The 12,492-nt window shown below is 45.1% G+C and overlaps 1 long non-coding RNA gene across 1 annotated transcript; it reads left to right on the top strand.

The window, feature by feature from the left end:
- The first annotated feature begins 5,084 nt into the window (after positions 1-5,084).
- On the top strand, positions 5,085-11,767 carry LOC115351419. Its single transcript, XR_003926798.2, has 3 exons — positions 5,085-5,246; positions 6,816-6,855; positions 10,440-11,767. It is a non-coding gene; the product is annotated as an uncharacterized LOC115351419 (long non-coding RNA).
- The last annotated feature ends 725 nt before the right edge of the window (positions 11,768-12,492 follow it).

Raw genomic sequence — 12,492 nt, forward strand, 5'->3', positions numbered from 1 at the left:
TCCTCCTCCAGTCAGTCGCTGCTGGCCGCCATCTTCCTTCTCCCCCCGCGGCCCGACCCGGGCGGAGGCGTTGGGGAAGCCGCGGTCCCTCGGCCGCCACCCCGCCCCGGGAAGGGGGCAGGAGGAGGCGGGCGCCATCTTGTTGGCACAGCGGGTGCCCGGGGGGGCCTGCCCGTCGGCGGCCGGGCGGGGACGGAACGACCCTGCCTCGCCGACCCGGGACCCCCTCTGCTACCGGCATCACCCATGTCCCCACAGCGGCCTCAGCCTCGGGTCTGCCCTCCTCACCCCTCGCCCGGGCTGAGGCACGGCTGCCCCGCCAACCTCAAACCCAGGCCCCAGCTCCGCCAGCCCGACCCGTCCCTCAGGGTGAAGAGGCCTTCGCCGGACTCGGGGGGGGGGGGTTCTCCTCATCCTTCTCACCCAGCCGGAGCTGCTGTCACCGAGCTGAGGCATCCTGTGCTAGAAGTTAACCTGTCGGGTTTTGTTTCCCCGTCGCCTTCCCCAGCGAGGCTTCAAGGAAGACTTAAAAGGCCTGCACGGTGCGTTAGCGTTGGTCTCCATCTAGGCGTCAAAAGGGCCGAGGCGTGCCTCGGATCAGCCGGGAACACCAGGATGAAGTTCAGTTAGCAGTATGGGGTGATAGATGGTCCCACGCAGACCTCGACCCACTGTTTGGTCTCCTCGCTGCCATTTTCAGCTATTTCCATGCAAAGCTGCCGCACACGGAACAGTCACCATTGCTCTGTCAACTATTTTATCACATTCTGGCTGTATCTGGTTACATTATTCATCCTCTCTGTGGAACTGCGAAATCCCCGAACACCTCATGTGTCATGAGGCAAAACAACTCCGTGGGTTGCATAGTTAAAATAAACCAGAGCTTCAGGTGGCTCGTTTTCCTCCATGGGGGCTCTTTATTCCTCAAGGGCTAGAGAGTGCCTGTGTTACAACAAAACATATTGGCCTTAAAAGGCGCAGTGAAACACACAACATCGCAAATCTGCCTGGTGTGGTCACCCACATCGTTATCTGATCGGGATTTTTGCCTTCCACAGAAACCTGTGCCTTTCTTGGGGTCCACACAGTTATCTCTGAGGTTCCCTGCTTCCTAGAAAAAGCCCCTGCGAGCTGTATTTCCTAACTGCCTCCTTATCTCTGGAGCACCTGGGAACAGGATGGGCAGGATGAGCCTGAGTTAACCCTTCGGCAGGTAAAGGGCCAGGGGATATGGATCGCAGGGTTATTAGTTGCTTTCTGTCATTTGGGGATCAATAAGACACTTCCTGGGCTATTTTATATTCATCCCAACCTGGTTAACTCTAGGTGCATTTGTATAAAAAACACCCTATGTTTTGTCAATCTTCAAGTAGACAAATAGTTAGCGAACTTTTTTTTAGAAGAATTTCAGGCCTGTGCGTGTGAATAAAAGCATCAAAATGACCAGGGAAGCTGTGGAGAAATAAGAGAGAGGAGAGCAGTGACCTGAGATCGGGCACCCACTGCAAATCCTCTGCTGCAAAACTCATGGTGTCCACGAGGTAACGAAGGAATGCTTCTGATTCTCCTTTAATTGCATTCTTGGTAGGGGCTGAGGCAACATTAACAGCCGCTGCATGCTGCTGCATGACCCTTCATTGCAACACATCTAGGTGGAAGTGCTAATAGATTCCTTCTGGTCCTGTTCACTTCATGACAGCAGCTAGGGAAGGAAGCTGTCTAAAATTCCCCGAGTCTTCCTGAGCTGCCAGCTCTCCACTGCCTCTGCAGGCTATGCCCACTTTGGTTTTATTCAGGCAGAAAATGCTCAGCCTTCACGACTAATACAGAGCTTGATGTTAGAGTATTTCCCCTCCATGAATTCCTCACGAGTAAGTAATATATTAGCTAATCTCAGGCAGTAGGGACATTGTAATTTTTTAGTGATATTAGCACTGAGAAGTATAAAACCATTTTTATTACTTTAATCTGCAAGTTAATTTTTAAATGGAATGCAGGTATAAACAATGCCATTTTTAAGTACATTACAGAGCTGTCAGGCTTTGACAATTTAAATGAATGAGACTTCAAAATGTATTATGGAAAAGATTAAATGTCTCATTGAAATACACATGAAATAAAAATGAAATCCATCAGCAAAATGAAATTATTTCAAAACTTCCTAGAATTAAATCCAAAACAAAGGCCTCTCCCACCAGGTAAGTGATACTTTAAAGTGAGGCTTTATCTGAGAGCAGCTTTAATTTCCAACTGACTTCAAATGACAAATAATTTACTCTTGTTAGATCTTTCTAGCCTGAGCACTTTGTAAAACAAGATGATTTGATTATCTTCATTTTACATGTACAAAGCAGTGTTTAAGAGGTTTAAGTGGGGGTCAAGCAACAAGTGAGAGATGGAATCACCAACCAAAACAGCGTCAAGGTCTTCTGGTTGTCCTGTTTCCTGCCACAAGCCCTCTGTGTGATGCTGTCTTTTGTAGCCCATTTTTCTGTACAACTTACTTGGGCTAAAGGCCATTTTCAGGCTTTACTTCAGTTTATGAAGCAGCCTGTTTTAAGAGTTTCTTATAAGCCACAAGTAGCCACAGTACAGTCGTTAATCTAAGAAGGCAAAATTAAAAGTATGGAGTTCTTTAAAGCTTCTTGGCAAAACTCAGCATTGTAATTAGTAATAAATAATTTCTTTGATGATAGTATTGCTCCACTTAGTACGCATGTGGTTCTTTAGAGCTCCACCTAACTTCTGAATATGGGCTTGACTGTTTCCTGCTGAGCCCTTGAGGAGTGCTGAGCTCCTCCATTACTAGTGACTTACTTATCCCTTTAAAATGTCATAGAAATGTTAAGATTGGTCTAAATGGGGGGTTGAATAGGAATGCCGGGTGTGGGAGCACTGGGAGGAACTAATGGCAGGAGAAGAGTATGAGAATGTCGTTTGATGATGGCATGTGGACTAGCAGGTCACCAGGATTGCAGCATGCGTCTGCCTGCATGGACCCTGTCTACCTGTGGGCAGGCCAAGGACTCAGAGGAGGAAGGTCTCTCCAGAGGGTGAAGCATTGCTATCAGCTCCTACGACTGCTAAAAGCAATGTATTGGGTTTGCATTGCAAGGTTTTGGTAGCAGGGGGGCTACAGGGGTGGCTTCTGTGAGAAGATGCCAGAAGCTTCCCCCGTGTCCGACAGAGTCAATGCCAGCCGGCTCCAAGACAGACCCGCCGCTGGCCAAGGCCGAGCCCATCAGTGACAGTGGTAGCACCTCTGGGATCACAGATTTAAGAAGGAAAAAAAAAGTTGCTGTGGAACAGAAACTGCAGTCAGAGAGAGAGGAGTGAGAATATGGGAGAGCCCCAGCCCTGCAGACCCCCAGGTCGGTGCAGAAGGAGGGGGAGGAGATGGTCCAGGCGCCGGAGCAGAGATTCCCCTGCAGCCTGTGGGGAAGACCATGGTGAGGCAGGCTGCCCCCCTGCAGCCCAGGGAGGTCCACGGGGGAGCAGATCTCCACCTGCAGCCCGGGGAGGACCCCACGCCGGAGCAGGGGGATGCCCGAAGGAGGCTGTGACCCCGTGGGAAGCCCGCGCTGGAGCAGGCTCCTGGCAGAACCTGCGGACCCGTGCAGAGAGGAGCCCGTGCTGGAGCAGGTTTGCTGCCAAGACTTGTGACCCCATGGAAAGGACCCACGCTGGAGCAGTCTGTGCCTGAAGGACTGCAGCCCATGGAAAGGACCCACGCTGGAGCAGTTTGTGAAGAACTGCGGCCTGTGGGAAGGACTCACATTGGAGAAGTTTGTGGAGAACTGTCTCCGGTGGGAGGGACCCCACACCAGAGCAGGGGACGAGTGAGGAGTTCTGCCCCTGAGGAGGAAGGAGCGGCAGAGACAACGTGTGATGAACTGACTGCAACCCCCATTCCCTGTCCCCCTGCGCCACTGAGGGGGAGGAGGTGGAGAAAATCGGGAGTGGAGTTGAGCCCAGGAGAAGGGAGGGGTGGGGAGAAGGTGTTTTAAGATTTGGTTTTGTTTCTCATTATCCTGCTCTGATTTGATTGGCAATAAATTAATTTTTCCCCAAGTCAAGTCTGTTTTGCCCACGATGGTAATTAGTGAGTGATCTCTCCCTGTCCGTATCTCGACCCACAAGCCTTTCATTATATTTTCTCTCCCCTGTCCAGCTGAGGAGGGGAGTGATAGTGCGGCTTTGGCGGGCACCTGGTGTCCAGCCAGGGTCAACCCACGACAAGCCAGCACGTGGAAGAATTGTGACCTGAGGACAAACACCCTTTGTCCTCCAGCTGATCCTGAGATGAGACAGAGCAATGGACACAAGCACTTCGGCACCTGAAGGTACTACCTGGACGCTACGTGGTGCTTCGGAGCATGCATGAGAATATGATTGTTTTAATTTTTTTCCCACCTCCTCAGGTCTCAGGTGCAGGTGGGCTATGTTGTCGCTGCAGCGTTTTGCCATCATTTCCTGTGCGACAGCCTTTTTGCTAGTGTTCAAGACCACCAAAAGATACAAAGGTTTGGGTTTTTACACAGCAGAGGGTGCATTTCACTAAAAAAAAAAGCTCCTAGCCAAGAGCAGGACACTTTTAACACACTGATTTAACACCTTTTCCGAACCTCTTACTTTTACAACTTTGCAAACACGCTTCAGCCGAAATTAATACACAACCCCATTAAGGTTAATGAGTTGTTTCGCATTCAGACACCCACTTAGCCCATGCCGGTTCTTGCAAGCACCTTGGCCTAGCTGCAGTCTGCAGGGCTGAGATGAGAGCGGCGGCACTCCTGGGAGGAAATCCTTCCCCAGGATGGTTGTTGGAGCCAGCGCCTGCTCCCAGCACCACTCGGGGAAGCCTTAATGAAAAGCAGCTCATCAGCAGTTACGTAACCTAATGATAATCCGGCTCAGGCCGGGCAATACTTAAAGCCACAGCGTCTCTCTGCCGTGACCTATTTTATGCTCGATGCAAGGGCAAAAGTATGTGGTTTGTAACTTTGCTGGGTCTTTTACGGCAGAGTTATTGCCTGTCAGTAGAAAAGCCTCCTGTGCACGTTTCTTCTGCTTTCCTGGCTGCAAAGCAACCGCTTCGGATTTGTCACTGCCTTTTTGCAGTATCAGCTCCAAGCACAGGCACAACAGAGAGCAAATTGTAAACAATTAAAAGGAAAACAGTTAATGTCCTGCAGGAAATGCGGCATACTTTAATTTCAGCTTCAGAAGTTGCAGAGGGTCCAGGGGTATGTTGCAAACACTTCTAATGCCATGTTGAACCACATAGAAAGCTTTTGTGCTTTTATTAGAGCTCTGAGAACAAATTCCACGTTCCAGGGTCATATTTACATTTGACTTAAGAAATTAATTAAGATGGCACTGGCATAACTCAAACTTGTACGACTGACCAGCCCCCTGTAATCATTTTTGTACCTCTCAATCTGCAGAAGTATCAACAAGAGATTAAACACAGAGATGTTGATTCAGATCTCAGTATTTAATCTGACCACAGATGGTGTCAAAAGAGGGACAGCCATACAAAATAGCAACAGATTTTTTTCCTAAACAATCGCTTTTTTGTTTAATAAAGATAGAGGACAAGTGGCCAAATTTAAAATACAGAGGAAATCTCAGTTTCCTACAGTTCCTCTCCTAGAGAGCTTTGAAGCATTATTAATGGGCTGATTTCTGTTAATGATTAATAATGTGTTTATATTTATGTACTTAACTAAAGTTATTAGTGTTACTATTAATAATTCCTATCTTTCATAGGATAAATACTCCATTCCTTATAATGCTGGACGAGTTAATGACACAGCTGGTTGCAAATAGGAGGTTGTAGTGTTACGCGAACTAAGAAATACTGCCTGTTACACGTAGGTTTACTCATTTTGGATGACACATGTTTACACAGAACCCTGTTGTTTTCAAGTCGGTGATATCAAAGCTTTGTACTTACTGCCACAAAGAATACCAGGCTTTGCAAAAATATACTACCACGCATGGTACTTAGTGCTGATGGATTGCTAGAGCAGACCATGTGGATCTGCTGATCTCTTATGAGTTGAAAAAGTTGCTCAAGCTAATTCAGAGCATTTTTTAAAAGCTGGTTTTTAATGCCCAACATTAGACAGCTTAAGGTCAGAAATTAAATTACTTGTTAAAAGATTTACAAAACTTCACGTTGGTAGAAATATTTCAAGACATTTGAAAGGAATAATAATAATAATAATTTTAAAAATTGTGGTGATTGTGTTTGTTGGCTTTTGAAACGTCTTCCTGTGGAGCCTGCAACCAAAACACTGCTGCATTGTACTAGCATTTAAGAAACAGAAAGTGTACCTAAATTTAGATTATTAAAATAGTGTGGCTGATTATAAAGTCTAAAGGGAAATCATGTCACCTCATTTCCGTATCTCATCTGAGCAAAAGGCTAAATAAAAGGGGATGGGGAAATAACACTTTTTCGGTTTTAGTCATCTCAAGTATTACTAATCACAGAAGTAAATATATTTTTAAATGCATTTAAATATGCCTCAGAGCCTTTTAAAGTGGACTCATCAGATGTGAAGGAGTTGGTTCTAGATGATTAAGGGTTAAGGGGTAAGGGTTAAACAGCTCCTGTCAGCCAGGTGAAGGTACCAAGCCCTTGCACAGGTCAGCTGTGCTGGGTCAGATCACCTCGGTATCAGTGCCTGTGTTTGCGATTCAACCCTGCTTGTAATGTGCTTGGCTAATTGGATAAAACTGAATATAGAAGAAAAGAGTATTTTCTCATTCTTTCCTGATGGTATTTTTTTGTCGTTGGCTTTTAGGTGGCCTGCATAAAAAAGAATTGATTGTTTCAGTCTGTTGGTAAGTGGAATGATAACTCCCATCAGAGTTGGTATAACTTGTCCTTTTTTGGCAATCACGCCAGAGAGACCAAGTGCTGAACAGGGAATAAAGCAGAGCTATTCTCTAACCCTGTAGAGATGATCCCACTGAGAACCCCCTCTATTTACTCATCTGCACTTAAAGACTGTCAGTTTTATTCAGATATCTACTCAGTCTGTGAAATACTTTTCCTTAACCTACTTTTAATGCCTTTGAAGTATCATCTGCTTCACTAGTTTGAAGAGCACTAAAGCCCTCATGCAGCCAATAGGCACTTAAGTGCTTACGTTTAAACCCATGAGTAGCTCCGTGAGGCACACAAGACCTGCCGCCGTTAGACAGACCTGTCAGTCCATCTACTTCACTCCGTTGTTTCTAACAGCACGCAACAGCAGATTCCTGCTCCTACGCCTCGCCTCCATCTCCGCCCGCTCAATGCGTTAGGAAGAGGGAAGAGGGCTGATGCTACCACAGCAACTTCCCCGCTCACTGGGGATCCTGAATCGTCGCGGGTACCACCACCAGTGCTCCCACCACCACGGCAATCACCAGGTTTCTGTTGCGTCTGTCCCTGTCGATAGAGGTTTAACACAAAATCTTTCCCCTTGCCTAACCGTTAGGAGGGGCACTGCACCTTGAAGCACGAGGAGGAAGAAAAAACATTTTTTCCAAAAAACTTTGTTGGCCTTCTCTACGAGGGTCCTGGGTATCTTGTTAACCTCAAAAATGCCTCAGCCTGCCTGGGGTCTGCTAAGCTCCTGGCCTCCATGAAATCCTCTGCAGTTAATTAGGTCCTTAGCTGTACCAGAGACCCCTGCAGAGGCAGATGCGTTAACCTGGATAACAGATGCACCAGAAGTGATTAGAAATGCAGGAGAAAACAGGGGAAGCAGTCAAGGAGAGAAGAAAGAGGTAAAGGTGGTGCTTCAGGAGTACAAAATGCAGGATAAATGGGAAGCAGTGTTTGTAGTTAAAGGGGATGAGCTCTTTGTCATTTCAAATCAACAAAGTACAAAGGGAGGATGGGTACCCTTGTCACAACCTGAAATTCATAGATCATGAACAAAATGTTCTCCATTTTGTCCTCCACAGGTAGCGCAGAAGAAGAACAAAGAGCCATTGAATATTAAATGTTGGCTTTCTCTGCTTTAATTGTTTTTCTTTCACCATTTGTGTATAGTTAATAACTTTTTGGTCAACTGCTATAGCTGAAGTCAGAAGCGAGAAAGGAACTGGAACAGAGCAAGGGCCGGGAAAATTTGAAAGCAATTCCAATGTCAAACATGGGCAACTGTTTCTGTTGGTGAAGGTGCCTCCTCCTACTGGTAATTCTAACCCCTTCCACTGCTTTGATGGTGACAAAGTTGTTGCAATGGATCACTAACATTGTTAACACTTCAGGGTGCTGCAGTTTCTGAGTTTCTGGAAGGTACGATGGGAGGGTTAAAAATGGTAATAACCTAACTTGGAGAGGTTATCCTTATTCCAACTGGTTGAAATATTAGTGTAAATGAGAGGAATTATATTGGAGCTTGGACATCTAAGTGACCTGAGATACGTGAATGGAGAATACCACAACCTAAGGTTAAACTGAATGTAAAATCCCAGAATACAGTGGTAACTGAAACCAGGAATGAGGCATGTTTAGATCATGGCTTTCTCCTTTTGAAATCAGGGATCCTTCCTGAGAAAAAGAAACCCGGAGGTTTAGCAATACAAGACTTCCCCTCAGTGGCAACAAGGCAGCAGGGTGCCCTGCTGTTGGATCACAAAAAATATTTAGATTTTTTTCGATGGCAAAGTCCAGCAAAAATGTGGCCCCTAAGTAAAGGAAATTTACAGCATGAACTCACAACTGGTTTGGGTGTAATGGTATACAACGTTGCGAGAGGCCTAAGTGATACTGTTTTATGAGCTGAAAGTTTTTAACTCCTTCGTTATAGAAACTCTAACCAAGAACTGCCTAAATTAGGAGGTACTACACATCATGTTCAGTGACAGCAAATGTCAAATTTAGGAATCGAATGAAAATTTAATGAAGTCATATTGCGATCATAAAATATGGACCAAAAGCAAAAGAAATTTGTATTTTTTTTACAATAAGAAGGATTAAAACTGGAGAGTATTTTTAGCATTACTACAGCTTGTTCCTAAATGCAACTGTTTGCTGTTGAGACTACTGATAGCTCAGTAGGATCTCTCAGCAATGGCCTCTTACCACAAAAATACCTATCACCATAAACATATATTATGTAAAAACTGATGTCCAGGTTGATTTAAGTTCCAATCCCGGAAATGAAATGGGACCACATTATTAAGGGATGTGAGCTAAGGTATTACGCATACAAAAAAAAAATGACTGCCAGAAAATGTATGTCTGGGCAAACTGCACTCACATTACCCCAAATGATTTATCAGTCACTATGGCTGGTCAATATTAAAGCTCAATAGTTTGGGAACAGTGTAGTGACAGATTTAGAAATACACTGTGAAAATGGAATTAAATAGGTCCTACTAAATACGGTCTGAAAGATCTTGCGCTCCTGCTGAGGGAATAACTACTTGTGTGTGGCACCAACTAGTAGTTAATGATTCTCAGATACGTGACACAGGAGATGAGAGCTCTGTTTATGTTGTTTCTCTGTATCCCCTTTGGTGGGGGTCACATCAAATAGCTGACACCCCCCCGCAGTGAAATGTGTGTGTAATGTCTCTAATGCAGAAAAAGAGGTAAAACACATGCAGCATTCACCCTCTGGTACAGCCAAGACCATCTAGTATAGGATCCCTTGAGTAAACTTACTACTGAGTTGCAACAAATAGAGTGAGGAGCTAAAGTGTTAGCAAACTAACAGTCAGCAAGAAATCTTTCTATGAAGTTAGTTTAAGAGTTGGTCACCCAAAGCCATAGCTGCACTGCAGTTAGCTTAGCATCCTGTAATTGTCCTAGTTGGGCCTAAATATCATCTTTTGTTCTCGTCTCGTAACGAAATAGCATCGGTTTGCCCTCGCGTACTATTTAATATTGTTAGGGGGATCATGCTCATTGCCATGGGCAGCTCTGAATCCCCTCCAGTCCAGCAATACCCCATTTGAGACATGCAGCTGTGAGTTTCCACAAAGACGCTATATATGATTCCTCTATGTACTATCTTTTGTGTAACCAAAGAATTTGCTTGCTTGTTTTCTACCAAATTGCTTACTGAGCAGAGCTCTTCACAGAGCTGTCTACAATGATGTGCTTGTCCTTTTCCTCAAAGATGTAGCTGAAGAGTAGTTTTTCTCCCAGTGCATATTCCATTGCAGTTCTCACCAACGTTACCTGCCACCATGTTGTGGCTGATTTGATTTGCATTGATTCCTTTGAAAAACACCTTTGTGTTTTCTCTAGACACTGCTGAACCGAGCCTCACCTGCAAATCCTATCTTTACTGCACCTCTCCCAATCAGGCTTTTAATAAATGCATTAAAATCTAGACACACTGCAGAATCCTAAGTAGCAGTAATGTTAGCCTTGTAGTCAAGATGAAAAACAAACATTTATTTCTACTTTTTGTTTCTAGTCTCCTAACAGCTTTTTAATGCAGGATTCCAGCTCCCTGACTTCGGGAGAGCCAGCGCTGTGCTGCCATGCAAGCGTGCAGGTGAGCTGTTGGGAGACCAAGAAAAAGGGAAGGACAAGGAAACATCAGTTCAGAAGGAGGAAAGAAAAGACCTTAGTGGTGCAGAAAGAAACCACGCCATGTCCATATTGAAGGGGAATGACTGCAACAGAGAGGAAGACGGAGAAATAAAAGTCAGATTGGAAGAACCCTGGGAATAAGGAGAAGTAGTAGGGAGAGGAGAAACTGGAGATCATGTCTTCATTTAAAAGCAGAAACTCTGTGTGATCCGGGGTAGTTGTGTATGCCTGGATCCATCCCGTCTCATTTTAGCACTCACTGCAGCACCCAGGCTTCCTAAGCAAGTTGCCCCATCCACCTTCAACGCCCAGAGCCCCTGGGCAAGCTGTCCCCTTGGGATCTGTCTTGGCTCTTCCCTGTGCAGCCAGGTCTCTAATTTCCACCCCACCACCAGGCGTCTTAACACCAGCGGACACAAATCCCTGCCTCGATTCCTCTAAGCCGCACACCTTAGTCTGCAAAATGGTGGCAACAGAATTTCTCTTCCATGGGGGTGTTGTTGTAAGGATGGATTTGGAAATGATTGGGAGGCATTTGGGCACTCTGTTGGTAGAGACTCAAAGGAGGACAGAGGCAAAAGAGAGTGGAGAAAAGAAATAGTGAGAAACAGGAAGAATTCATGGTCAGTAGGAAAAGAACTGCATCTCATGGAGAGCATTTTAAAGAAGCAGAGGGATGAAAACCAGTCTGAAGAAAACACATTAAATGAGGAAAATTGCAACAACAAAAAAGTGGAGAATAGGAAGAGAAAAAGAAGGAAAGCCCACAGGGACCATAAAGCGATTCTTTATTTTTATGGAGACTTTCCACTTCTTTATTCAATTTTTTGAATGCAAGTTTTGTTAGTGGTTTTGGCTCTGCCCTTGCAAACAAATCAGGCAGCACTACCAACAGCAGACTGGGAGGAGGTGAGATGCTCTTGGAAGTTGCACATCATCTTCTTTCTCCTCCTGAAAAGCTGGCTGGGTTAACCCCACTGTTGGGAAGATCTGCCAAGAGGCCATGGATGCTGGTATTATAGTTGTTGATTGGCTTCTTAGAAAGCATAACCTTACTCTGTATAGGCCATTTTTGCAGGGTCTACCTTGCTGAAAAGACAGAGAAAATACTGTAGGCAAAGGTTGATGCGCTTCCATTACTGATATGACACCTCCTCATGGGAAAGTGCACGTTGATGTTACGTTGGCTACAAAGTAAAAATTAATTACAGTTGGACTCGATGATCTTAAAGCTCTTTTCCAACCTAAATGATTCTATAAATAGACTATAAAATAGCATATAAAATACAGATTATAAAACCAGCACCATACAGTTGGAAATATCCATATATCAAATGTTTCTTTGTCCCAAAATTTTGTGCAACTGTTGAAAACATCTTGATAAACACGGTTTGGGGTAATTGGGGAAATTCTGGTGCTAGAGAGTTATGCCAGAGGATATTACCTAAACTAAGAGTACAGGGCTTGGGTCTTCAGGATTTTGCCATACCCATTTACACATGTGTTTATGCTGGGAGGGAGGGGAAGAGGTTCTTCATGCTTTGCTCAGCAAAGGAAGGCAGAGTTTGTCCTGGGAGGGCCCTCATGGTATTTTCTTGCTGTGAAGGGCTGAGGAATATGCTTGCAGAAGCCAGGCAGATTTTGCATTGGAAGGACAGAGCTGGGAGCTGGGGATGGGAATGGTGGACATGGCTAGGCTGCAGACGTGACTTTAAAGTCTGAGAAAGTCGCTGAACTTGCCTGTGTCTGTCTCCTCACTGATAGAACTGAGGATAACAATACTTAGTGAAGTAGCAGATTACAAGGTTTAATTTGTATTTGCATAGTGTTTTAAGATCCTGGCATCAAAATGTTGCTCCTTAGCTCAGGGGAGAAACTTTTCTCTGTGTCAGGATTTCTCCCCGGCACGTCTCAGGTTCTTTTTTGTTGGTTTC

Source organism: Aquila chrysaetos, chromosome 15, assembly GCF_900496995.4.
Source record: "Aquila chrysaetos chrysaetos chromosome 15, bAquChr1.4, whole genome shotgun sequence".
In the NCBI taxonomy this organism is placed as follows: domain Eukaryota; kingdom Metazoa; phylum Chordata; class Aves; order Accipitriformes; family Accipitridae; genus Aquila; species Aquila chrysaetos.